Source organism: Schistocerca serialis, chromosome 2 (assembly GCF_023864345.2).
Source record: "Schistocerca serialis cubense isolate TAMUIC-IGC-003099 chromosome 2, iqSchSeri2.2, whole genome shotgun sequence".
NCBI lineage: Eukaryota > Metazoa > Arthropoda > Insecta > Orthoptera > Acrididae > Schistocerca > Schistocerca serialis.
Genome location: NC_064639.1, coordinates 329,103,491 through 329,117,144, shown reverse-complemented (window position 1 = coordinate 329,117,144; position 13,654 = coordinate 329,103,491).

The window sequence follows — 13,654 nt, the reverse complement described above, 5'->3', positions numbered from 1 at the left end:
GTATATAGGCCACCGTTTAGCACACGGCGCATGCGGCGCCCGTCACGTTTGCTGCCCTCCAAGACAGGGAGGTGGCGCCGCCGTTAGTGGAACACTGCTGGCAATGATATATCGCACTCAGGGCCGCACCGAAGAACGTTCAATTTTGATGCGAGACAATACAGGATTCCACGTCTTGCTAAGAGGAAACCCATTGTCTCTGTTGATTAAATTATCTACCAACCTAATTTCAATCTCCTCTTTATAGACGTTCCGGAAACCGGAAACGTTGGCAACTACCACTGTTTCATCAAATTTCATACTGTGTCCCTCATGTAAGCAGTGTTCTGCTACTGCCGATTTTTCCGGCTGTTGTAGCCTCTTATGACGGCGGTGTTCCACAAACCTGTCACGCACTGTGCGAATCTAACGGCCAATGAAAGCCTTGCCACATCGTCACGGAATTTTGTACACACCGGGTTTCCTAAGCCCCAAATCATCTTTCACAGAGCCGAGTAGTGCCCTAATCTTAGAAGGTGGACAGAACACACTCTTAATGTTAAAATTCCTTAAAATTCTTCCAGTCTTAAACGACATGCCTCCAGCATAAGGAAGAAAGGCCACCGATCTATGTTCCTCTTCATGCACCTCCGGAGATGGTCCAAACTCCATATCCCGACGAAACTGCTTCTCGAAGTACCCATTTTCCTTAAAAACAGCCATCAAATGCGCAAGTACTTGGGTTAAACTGTCCGCATCGGAAATGGCATATGCTCTCCGTACCAAAGTCCTAAGGACGCCACTGCGTTGGTGTGGTGGATGACAACTCTTAGGATGCACATACCAATCTGTGTGCGTCGGCTTTCGGTGAACACCGTGCCCCAAAGTACTATCTGTTTCCTTTTTTTTTTTTTTTTTAATAAACCTTAACGTCTAAAAATGGAAGCATCCCATCACTTTCAACCTCCATAAGAATTTGTAGAGCGTTGCTGGGACAATAATGTCACTCTTGGCGTGTATCGTGGCTTAAGGCACACGTGTACATGCAGCGTGCAAGACTTCCAACACCTGGTCTGTACAACAGTTTCTCGCTGTTGTCGCCTGACGTCCGTTGTGTTGCAGAATGACACCAACACTCGTCTGGAAATACTTTTACAAAGTGACGTAGGAATTAAGTTCAGTGTTTCATTTCCTTTAGAAAGTTAAGAGTTTGTCTGCCATTTCTATGGAATAATAAAAGAGGAAGGAAATTATGATAACAGTAATAAATTAAAAATTTAACTACAGTTCGGTCATGTAGTACGATAAAAATAGAAAGTAGCTGATCTGCTTCCTAAGTCTACATATAATACGCATTTATCTTCTTCTAGGGGTTTAAATCGGATAAATTAATATAGATAAGTAGAGTTGGATTGGATTGGGATTGGATTGTTTGGGGGAGGAGACCAGACAGCAAGGTCATCGGTCTCATCGGATTAGGGAAAGACTGGGATGGAAGCCGGCCGTGCCCTTTCAAAGGAACCATCCAGGCATTTGCCTGGAGCAATTTATGGAAATCACGGAAAACCCAAATCAGGATGGCCGGACGCGGGATTGAACCGTCGTCCTCCCGAATGCGAATCCAGTGTTAAGTACAGTTCTTCGACTTCAGTTTTCAGCCTTTATACACTGAATATGCGTAATGCAGAAACAGATGTGTGATCCCCGCTTACAACATGATTTGAGCAGAGTTTCAAAAAATTAGAGTAAACAGGAGAATGTATTCGACAATATCACTTTTCGATAAAAGCGTCGAACGGTGGACGGTTAGGTTAGGTTAGTGTTGTTTAACGTCCCGTCGACAACGAGGTCATTAGAGACGGAGCGCTAGCTCGGGTTAGGAAAGGATGGGGAAGGAAATCGGCCGTGCCCTTTGAAAGGAACCATCCCAGCATTTGCCTGAAACGATTTAGGGAAATCACGGAAAACCTAAATCAGGATGGCTGGAGACGGGATTGAACCGTCGTCCTCCCGAATGCGAGTCCAGTGTGCTAACCACTGCGCCACCTCGCTCGGTACGGTGGACGGATTAAGTTTTGTTTTAGTTGGGTATTTAATTTAATAAACTATGTCAGTCAAAGATTATCAATCTTTCTTCGATGTTTAAGTTTACTGCAGGAAGTAATAGGAACAAAATACAAAAATTGGTTATTTCAGAAGCCGGTTATTTTGGGCGGTTTTAGCAGTTAAGTTAAACTGCCATGAAAAACAACCGATACAACCGAAATTCGTTTGATTCACCTATAACCACTATCAATACGTTGAAAATATCGGTTCTAGGCGTTTCAGTCCGGAACCGCGCTACTGCTACGGTCGCAGGTTCGAATCGTGCCTCGGGCATGGCTGTGTCTGATGTCCATGTGTTGGTTAGATTTAAGTAGTTCTAAGTCTAGGAGACTGATGACCTCAGATGTTAAGGCCCATAGTGATTAGAGTCATTTGAACCATTCTTTGAAAGTATCGACAGCACTTTCCCCTTCATTTGGTTGCCAATTTCGATCCGTTTGTGAAACAAAAAGCATCAATTCATCATTCTCTTTCGTAAATAATCCTGACGACAGCGTGGACAGATCTTTATTAAGTCGTTACTAACAGCGCGTACTCTGCTGTAGAGTGAAAATTCATTCTGGGAACGATCCACTAGGCACTAATTAACCCCTTCCTGCTCGGCACACTGTCTTCTGGGAATGTTAGTGGCGCAAGGTATGCGGAAGAACTTCTGCAAAGTTTGGAAGGTAAGGAAATATGTATTGGTGAACGTACAGGATGCCTGCAGTTAAATGTGCCCCCATGAAATCGAGTGATCGTAGGTCATTGAAACTTTGTGGAAACCTTTTTCAGGAATTGTGGAAGAGACACGACGTATAAAGCATTGAAAAAACACATGTTTATTTCAGCATGTGAGAGTAACATTTGTTAATTGCGTTCCACGCTTATGTTCCAGATTACAAACGTTTGTTTATGTAACGACCATCTGCATCCACGCAATAGAGATTGCAGGACTACTTTTCGCCAGACTTTTCGACCGTGAACCATGAAATGTTCGGTTGTCGTGACATAGCTCGTGCCATCATTGAAGATAGCACATTACGTATAGTATTCTCAGCAATGGCGACAGTAACTTCTTCAACAATTTGTGGCACTATTGGCCGTCAGCCTCTCCCAGGAGTAATAACAAATCTTCAACCATGTTGCCGAAAGAGAAGCTCTCCATACTACGTTGATACTCGTCAAGAGCAGCCCCACTATTGTTTTGACGAAACATCTTTACCAGTAAGGCCCGGTTCATCTCGTCGGCACCCATGACGCCAATTTGGAACAGTATTCAACACTGATGCTTGTGTTTCAAACCTACAAAAAATGGTTCAAATAGCTCTGAGCACTATGGGACTTAACATCTGTGGTCATCAGTCCCCTAGACTTAGAACTACTTAAATCTAAGTAACCTAAGGGCATCACACACATCCATGCCCGAGGCAGGATTCGAACCTGCGACCGTAGCGGTCAAGCGGTTCCAGACTGAAGCGCCTAGAGCCGCACGGCCACATCGGCCGGCTTCAAACCTACGTCGCCGTACCAGAACACGAGTCTAACGGCAACTAACATTACTAACAGTCTGGAAATTATTTCTATAAAGTTGATATCCGTATGTAAATAGTTTTCCGTCCACACTGGATCCAGCAGCGAAGAATTAATTATAACCAACGTGATAGTGACTCGTCCTGGGATAGCTCAAACGTTACAGCGCTTTCCCCAGAAAGGGAAAGGTGCCAAACTCGAGTTTAGCTTCAACATACAGCTTTAATGTGCCACAAATTTTCAGTTACTGTTACTAAACGGCAGTTGCAGGTCGCCTGTCTACCGACTTCAAGGGAAGACAAAAATTATATTTTCAATGGTTGACGTAATTTACAATGCTGTCACAATCTAGTTATTGAGAGGTGTAATCTTATGCCAAAGGTTTAACTTATTAAGGCAAGAGCTACAGCTGTGGACTGTGTACATGTATTGAAGCAGCGAAACTCACAGCGCGCAAATTATCCAGATAATATTTCTCCAGTGTTTGATGACGAGGGCATTTAGCGACTTCCAACAAACGTTACACATAATTTCAAACTTCTCCTCGTTTAAATGCTTCACGTCAACCATTTAACACATTAAACCGATGGTAAACTACTCCGCTATTACTGTCCGCAGGATGAGCACAGATCACGTCAAGACTGCACAGAACAATTTTGATATCTGTGTGTTCTATGTTAAATGACCTGAAGATGTGATTTTAACATCTGAGGTCATCAGTCCCCTAGAACGTAGAACTAACCTAAGGACAGCACACAACACCCAGTCATCACGAGGCAGAAAAAGTTCCTGACCCCCCCGGAAACAAACCCGGGAACCCTGGCGCTGGAAGCGAGAACGCTACCGCACGACCACAAGCTGCGGACGGGCATTTACAGAAATTGCTTCCACATTACTGCAGCCAGACAACAGAGACAATCAGAAAGCAACGAATACACAGACTAAAACATACATTTTGCCTCACGGGTGAACCAAGGTACATGGCACTTTGGTTTCTGGTCATTTGACTGGTGGGGTCGCTGAGAAGAAGTGGTGGGGAAAGGGGGGTGTATGTCGAAATGGTTACCTCGAATTGTAAAAATGAATGTATTCCAGCTGACATAGCCATTAATAAAATGTTAATTTGTTAGTGGAAAATTCTTGTTTTCTTAGTAATTTACGGCCAGTTATGTAGTCGCGTTCTACCAGTAGGCAACGAAGATACACGCTTCTGGAGTTAAACGACGTACGTGCGAGTGACCATCAACAAACGGCTCAGTGAGGGTCCCTGTATTTACGGCAGTGTCAGGCTAATTTGAGAATGTTTTAGCCGAGTTGTTAGCCGGCTGTGGGAACGCTGAGGCGATGTTTAGGTACACGAGCCAGTCCGGCGCTCAGACCTGTCCGCGTTCCGGCAGACGCCATTCCTTGCGGAACAAGTGAAACTGTAACTTGGCGTGCTCTCTTTGACACGTGAACAAACCAGCCAAACCCTGCAGTACATATATTTCAAACAACCGTCACGTTTCCTATTTTTCTGTTTTTTTTTTTTTTTTATTTTAGGTTTCACGAAGGAGAGTAATTCAGCTACGATATTACGAATATTTATGGTCAATTGGTCCGAAGGTTCAATGACATGTTGTGTCTGCACCGTTCGTTGTCCTGAACGCCTCCCCGACGCAATCCCCTCAAGTTTCTAGCAAGCCAAAGTGTCCGAAGTATTTAACAGTTACCGACGAGCATTATTAGAAAAGTAAAGTTAGAATCGCCATAGCTAATCGAACGTTGCGCGAACATTGAACCGCGAATACCCACCGAACCCCGGCATGCGTTGCTTGTGAAAAGAGGCTATTTGCATTGGTACTGTAGCAGTGCGCTGTTTACAGCAAATAGATGGCAGTAGATGACATGAAGAAGATATGCATTTAGAGTCCATGTTTATTGCACGTTTTAGCTTCGGACGATAGCACCTGCCATAGTCTTGAATATTGACCATTCCTACTGGTACACCCTTTGCAACATTAATCCAGTCGTCTTCAGATATTTCACATCTGTAAATAAACCTAGGTCGCATTCCAAAATTTTACAGTATCGAATACCACTGCTGTGTCAGAAGACACGCTGACCAATTTTAAAGATGCTACCGTTTGGAAAGTCTAATCCCTGAAAACCATCGTACCAAATTTTAGGATTTCTTCCTAATTCATTCAATTACACAGCGCGAGAAGAATGCTTAAATTCCTCTGTACAGCAAGTAATTAGTCTTATTTTGTCATCGTGGAATCTACGAGAGTGATACGTAGGGGCTGTAGTATGTCCCCCGGTTCCTCACCTAATACAGGATCTCCTAATAGTAACGAACCTCTTTTTTTTTTTAAAAAAAAATTCGATTTGGTTTTGTTAAGGACTGAGTACACCATATTATTTCCCACTCTTTCAGCTACAAATCCTATATTTCGACATAATCTCTGTCCAAAGCGACTGTCTTAGGCCACCTTAGCGGGAAGGCCTGTATGCGTGCGTGGTACCACTCTAACGGTCGACGTCGGAAGGAGCGTCATGGTGCATCAATAACCTTCCCACCATATGCTTACTGCTTCCTACCGAGTGCATCATTTATTGAGCCAAACAGGTGGAAGTCCACAGGTGCGAGATCCGCGCTGTAGAGTGCAGCTTTGATCATTTGAACATTTTCTTCGCAGGAGAGATGGTGTGGCGCCACTCCATGGACTGCCGTGTTGTTTCTCGTTCGAAGTGACGAATCCATCTTTTTGGAGATAGATTTAGTTCTGAAGTGAGAAATAATTGTAGGAAGTGACTAATTATATAAGTTCCGTTATTTCACAAGTTTCTCCTTGAGTCTTATATTTGAGAAAGTTGTTTTTAATGATTCTGATATTATTTTGGTCGAAAAATTCTAGTACTTTTCGACCAAAATAATATCAAAATATCAACCGGGATCCTACCAACAAATTTAATACACAACTAAAGAAAGCACTAAAAAGATGTAACTTCATACTTACAGAAATAGATATAAAAGACTTCATTACAATGACTCCAACACGCCAGCCGGGGTAGCCGAGCGGTTCTAGGCGCTTCAGTCTGGAACCGCGAGACCGCTACGGTCGCAGGTTCGAATCCAGCCTCGGGCATGGATGTGTGTGATGTCCTTAGGTTAGTTAGGTTTTTAGTAGTTCTAAGTTCCAGGGGACTGACGACCTCAGATGTTAAGTCCCATAGAGCTCAAAGCCATTTGAACCATTTTTTTTTTTTTTTTTTACTCCAACAACACCATCATTGGGAGCCCAGCCCAAGATACATAAAGAACAAATCCCGATTCGTCCAGTTGTTAACATTGTTAATATCCCAGCACATGCTGTCACTAAAAAGCTCAACATACTCCTTAAGCAATATTACATATACGACAAAGAATACACCACAAAAAGTTATTTGGTGGAGTAGCTGTCCGCGAAGACAAAGGCCCAGAATTTGAGTCCTGGTCCGACACACGGTTTTAATGTTTCAGGATCTTTCATATCAGCGCATACCCCGCTGGAATGTGAAAAATTCACTCTGGAACAAAATAGGATACCTTCTGCACCATTCTGTCACGTCCTCACGGCCCATGCTACTAACCTAATTCCATTAACCTCCCTCGCTCATATACACCACTCGCCTGCCATGACATAAGTCAGCGGCAGAGAGTCACATGAGCACGTGATACCAGTTCCACATCATCTACACCACTCGAAAGCGACCAGCATGAACTCTTATTGGGGAGACTATGAATATCATAACTGATTACATGCCTGGCTTCAGATCTTACTGAAATATCGAAGTCAATGCTGTAACCAATATCAGTTGTGTATTATCACTGGTGTAATGCGTGGTACAAAGTCACATGTTTCTATGTGTCCTTCCTGGATTTTTCGCAACCGTTGCGGGTGTTTGACGCGATCGACAACATGCCGACTTTAGACGGGACGGCGTTTTGGAGGCGAGGAAACAAGACCTATGCCGCTTACGCTTTGTGTAGCGGTCTGCGTTTACGCAGCTTGCTGACAGCCGGACTCTCTAAACACTGCCGCCTACGAAGCGATCTGGTCTCTATCCGCCGGGGCGAACCGCTTTGAAACTAACGGCGACAAAGTTTTTCAGCCCGAGGCTATTAATAGCGCTGCGCACTCCGACTCCCAGAATCTTGGCTCTGGACGGCCTTTCGTACAACGTTAATGCCTACTGCCAGTTAACAAAACATCACAGAGCGCGGCGCTGTTCCGGAAACGAAGGACTAAAAGGAAGTGCGAAGACTTGACTCCTCGTATTGTTTGAAAGTGGGGTCGTTACCTTCCCTCTCTCAAACACTCTTACTATCGAAAGTATGACCATATCAAGTAACACACGAACTTTGTGACTGGGTTGAGGATTTCTGGGTAGAGTGATGCTGTATGTTACCGTGGGTGACGAGTCACATAAATGTCTAGAATTAACTTCTGCCTTCTCCCAAGGAAGTGAGTTGGTATATCTTTTGTTAGATTTTCTTCGGTGAGGAGTCACATACAGGTCTAGAATCAACAAGTCTTCCCCAAAGAAAGTGAGTTGGTGTCCTTCCTGTTGGAATAACGCAAGGTGAACATTAATAAAACCGACAAACTGCAAGGACGGTTTCCTAACTGGATATGAAGGAAAAAAGGTCCTGTGAACATCTGTCCGGAAATGATGCTGACGAATAAAAGTTCCTCTGACTTCGTGCCATACGTTCCTTGTGCGTTGCAGGCTGTCGAAGAAAGGAGGACGCGCTAGCACAGCTTAAGAGCGCATTCAGTGTTAAAGAAGTCTATTATAGCTACAAATAGGACTTAGTTCGAGAAGGAAATTTTTGACAAGGCACTTCTGAAGCACAACTGTGTATGGAAGTGCATGGTAGATTAGATCGAAGCGTTTGAGACGTGGTGTTAAGACATCAGAGAAAAACTTCCAGGGTACTGGAGGGAGGAGAAGAGGGAAAAACTGCAGGGGAGACAGTAATTGGGAAATATTTAATAAGTAACCGAGGACGTAGGGTGTAAGTACTTCTCTGAGATCAAGCGCCACGCGGGATTAGCCGAGCGGTTTAAGGCGCTGCAGTCAGGGACTGTGCGGCTGATCCCGGCGGAGGTTCGACTCCTCCCTCGGGCATGGGTGTGTGTGTTTGTCCTTAGGATACTTCAGGTTAAGTAGTGTGTAAGCTTAGGGACTGATGACCTTAGGAGTTAAGTCCCATAAGATTTCACACACATTTGAACATTTTTTTGAGATCAAGCGGTTGGCACAGGAAGGGAATTCGTGGTGGGCCGCATCAAACCAGTCAGAGGAACGATGTCAAAAAAAAAAAAAAAAAAAAAAAAAAAACTGCAAGATGGCTCTATGTTATTAAAAGAAAAAAGAAATGAAAAACGGAAACGTCGCTGCTTCCGTGTCATCAGAAAGCTGAATCCTGACCGTCTTCCCAGTCAGTCCGCCCCGATGTCTGCACTCACTAGCAACGCTGCAAGAAAGCCGTCTCGCCGCCTGAGCCTTTATGCGCCTGCGTGCTGGTGCAGCCGCAATGCAAAGGAAAACTTTGGTGGTGCTATTCAGCGAGATTTTGAGACTGCCAAAGCATTTATCGGGCGAGTTCCAAGCAATGTCGGTCCAACTGCACCACGACACTGGAAATGCGGGCACCTGCAAAAACAGCTGCACGCGCTATGTCGTTTACTCTGATACGATAAAAACAATGAAGACATCTCTTGCACACTTTCTATCTCCATAATGCTCTATTCAAGAAGTCATTTCTTTAGAGCTTACGTTCTCTTCGATTCGAAGAATTTGCCACGGTAGATTCCCAGTAATAAGAAGGGTGCCTGTGTCGTATGGATCACTGCGATAAATCTGTAATATTGTGGGTGAGTCCTATCGCACTGCAAGACTGGCTACGAGAATGTGCTGAAAAGTAACTGCTTAGATTTTTTTATTTGAAAACTCCTAATGCTTTTTAAATTAAAGAAACGTTTTTAAAATATAGCATCTTTATTCTTCACGTCTTCTCTCAACGTAGTCGCTCCGGCGACGAACACATTTCTCCCAACCGGAGGCCACTTTGTTGACACCGTCACTCCAGAATGTTTGACTTTGGTGACAGAGCAATTACGTCAACTCTTTTAGCATCGCTTCATCAAAGTAAAGTCTTTGAACGTGTTCTTTAAGTTGTGGAACAGATTAAAGCCAGATCGTATGAAGTCCGGACTGTACGGAAGACGAACGATGACAGTGAAATCAAGGCAACGGATTGGTACAGATGTCGCAGCTCTCGTATGTTATCTGACGTTGTCACTTTGAAGGGAAGATTGCTCCATGTGTGGACGAACTCGTCGAATTTGAAACTCGATTACAGCACGCAATTCCTCACGTACTGACATAGTTACGTTAGACATGGCCACGTTACAGAGTACAATTCGGAGTCCTCTAGCGGCAGAGGGCTGGAAATATATGAATATGAAGAATAAAAATGCAAGATGTCTTTAACGCTTTAAGAGTCTTCACATAAAAGATTTGCTGATATTACCTTTTAGCAAGCCATCTAAAAGAGCATCAAGGTTACCACTGCCCATGGCCGAGCGGTTCTAGGCGCTACAGTCTGGAACCCCGCGACCGCTACTGGTGCAGGTTCGAATCCTACCTCGGGCATGGACGTGTGTGATGTCCTTAGGTTAGTTAGGTTTAAGTAGTTCTAAGTTCTATGGGGCTGATGACCTCAAAAATTAAGTCCCATAGTGCTCAGAGCCATTTGAACCATTTTTGAACCACTGCTCACATTCTGCTGAGGGAAAATGTCTTCGGCTAGGATAACTCGAACCACCACTGCTCTGACAAGCGTTAATGCCCTAGGATAAGAAGCGAGTAAGCGACATTTAAATTTCCATAAATGAGCAAGGCCGGCTGACTCTTATCATTTTAATTTAGGATACTACTATTGGTTTCACTATCCTCGTAATAAGATTCAAATGGCTCTGAGCACTATGGAACGTAACATCTGATGTCATCAGTCCCCTAGAACTTAGAACTACTTAAACCTAACTAACCTAAGGACATCACACACATCCATGCCCGAGGCACCTCATAATAAGGACCATACTTCATTTACGTATGTCTCTTTATCTTCAGACGTAGTAGACAGCCCTCTGCAATAGTATATAAACGCTCGTTTTAAACTTCTGGAGCCAGTCGCATAGTATCAGCGGCCATCAAAATGTCTCTGTTTGGGACACTGGCGCAGCGTATATGTAACCATCTTGTCTCCAATACGGCTGTACAGGGCCCGAGTGGTAGACAAGGAATTAGTGTGGAATTTGTCTTTCTGACGTGAGCAAGGGAAATGCGAAATGTGAACTATGGCAGCGTTACTGAAAAATGTGTCCAAACAGGACGAAGGTATTGTTGTTCTGTGCTTCGCTGCCGGAGGACAAACACCGATAAACATCCATCGGAGAATGGTTCAAATGGCTCTGAGCACTATGGGATGTACCTTCTGATGTCTTCAGTCCTCAAGAACTTAGAACTACTTAAACCTAACTAACCTAAGAACACCACACGCATCCATGCCAGAGGCAGGATTCGAACCTGCGACCGTAGCGGTCGCGCGGTTCCAGACTGTAGCGCCTAGAACCGCTCGGTCACTTCGGCCGGCATCGGAAAATGAAGAATATGTATGGGGTTGGATGTCTGTCGAAAACGAACTTGGTGGAATGGTGCGATAAATTCCGTGCTGGTCGCCATTCGACACAAGACGCCGGTCGATGCGGAAGGCCAGCTTCATCCGTTACGGACAATAAGAAATAGGCGGTTGATAATGCGATTAGGGCGGACCAGCGCATACTCACTCGTGCCTTAGCAAAGGATCTCGATAACAGCTTCGGTAGCGTGCAACTCATCATCCTGCAGCTAGGCTGTCGCAAAGTCTGCAGTCAGTAGTAACTAGAGACGATGAATACCGAACAAAAAGCAATACGAATGGCTGTTTGCCTGAAGCACCTGACGCGTTTCAATATTGGAGCCAACACGTTCGTTTAGCGCATTGTTGCAGATGACAGAAGATGGTGCCACCACAGTCGAAAACGTAGTAGTATCATCCATCATCACCTCGTGCCAAGTAACTTAAGAGCCAGCCATGTGTTGGAAAGGTGATGCTCACACTGTTTTTGATTAGTGGGGCCCTTTCTTATTGACATCGAGGAACCTGGTGTCTCCACCTCGGGAACAGTGTTGCGCGACATTGGAGAAATTGCGGCCTCCGAAATGGTTCAAATGGCTCTGAGCACTATGCAACTTAACTTCTGAGGTCATCAGTCGCCTAGAATTTTGAACTAATTAAACCTAACTAACCTAAGGCCATCACACACATCCATACCTGCTACCGTAGCGGTCGCTCGGTTCCAGACTGTAGCGCCTAGAGCCGCACGGCCACTCCGGCCTGCTACGGCATCCAGTTGAGGCGGAGAACATGGGGTGCTGCTGCTTGATGATAATGCTCGTCCCCACATCGCAAATGTCGAAACAGAAAAGTTATTCCAACTTAAGTGATAGAGAGTCGAGCACCGGCCCTACAGTCCTGATCTCTTCCCATGCCATTATCATTCCTTCAGGTGCTTATGAAAAGGCCTTGAAGGGTCGATGATTCCTGTCGAACGAGAATGTGCAGCAAGCTGTTACGGACTTCTTCAGAGACTTCAAATTTGCCAGGAACTCCTCTCGCCTTACGAGAATGAGCATGACGCCTTTCTCTATTCAATTGTGACAGGTGAGGAAAAGTGGGTACACCATTACGATCCGGAGCCGAAGCGTCAGTCTACGGAATATCGACACAAAGACTCGCCCCAGAAAAAGAAATTCAAGAGGTAGCCCTCAGCTGAAAAAATCATGGCCACAGTGTTCTGGGACGGAGATGGTGTCATCCTTGTTGATTTCCTTGATCGTTGAACAACAATAAATTCGAGGGGGTTACATCACAGCGCTGTGGAGTCTGAAACGACCTCTAACAGGGGTCCGAAAGGAAAAGGGAAATGTTTTCCTGCACCAAAACAGTACCAAACCACGCACTTCAAGTGCAACCACAGCAGAACTTCAGAGTCTGACTCTCACCACCGTACGGCATCCTCCATACAGTCCATATTTAGCACCATGTGACTTCCATCTGTTCCAGATGATGAAAGGCGATCTGCGGGGACATCATTATGCTTCTGATGAAGACGTTGAGAGAACTGTGAGACTGTGGTTGCGGGAACAGAGCGTCGACTTCTTTCGTGACGGCTTCAGAAAACTTGTTCATCGTTGGCAGAAATGTATCCAATGGGCTGGTGATCTCGTATTTATGCGTTTGATTTATTAAAACATTCCCATCCAAACATGACTGATGAAAGTGGACGCGTTATTTTTCATTCAAACCTCGTACAGTACCTGATAAAAAGCATACGGACACCGCTATGTAATGCGAAATTGAACGTCGACTTCTGTCCAAGACCCCAGCGTCCAACATCACTACATTCTCTGGCTTCGGTTCTTGAGGAACACTGGACTGTCACTCCTTCACAGACATAAGACATTTAATTGAAAGAGTCCCCAGTAGAGTTCAAGTCGTCATAAAGACGAAGGGTGGACTCACCCCACGTTAATGTCCACTGACAGGTATCTGGTTGCTTCGGAACAGATAGCGTAGGACATCAAATTTACATTTGTAGGCCACCTTGGCAGTTCTCCTTCAGAGATCCCAAGTAGCAGTGTTAGTTAACAAAGCATACCAACCACGCACTAACACACACACACACACACACACTTACGTGCACACGGTCTCATCTGAAAATATGTGGGCGACATTGACTTGCTCGCGCAACGCTATCGGATCTCCTAGTGCGGCGCTATCGGATGCGCTGCTGAAACATGCGTCAGCAGTCGGCAGTGCAAACACAGGAACGCGGCGGAGGAGAGAGGAGGACGCAAGCGGACCGGCGAGGAACGCGCCGATGAGAGCATCGGATATGTAACGGGGAAATCGATGCGCGGA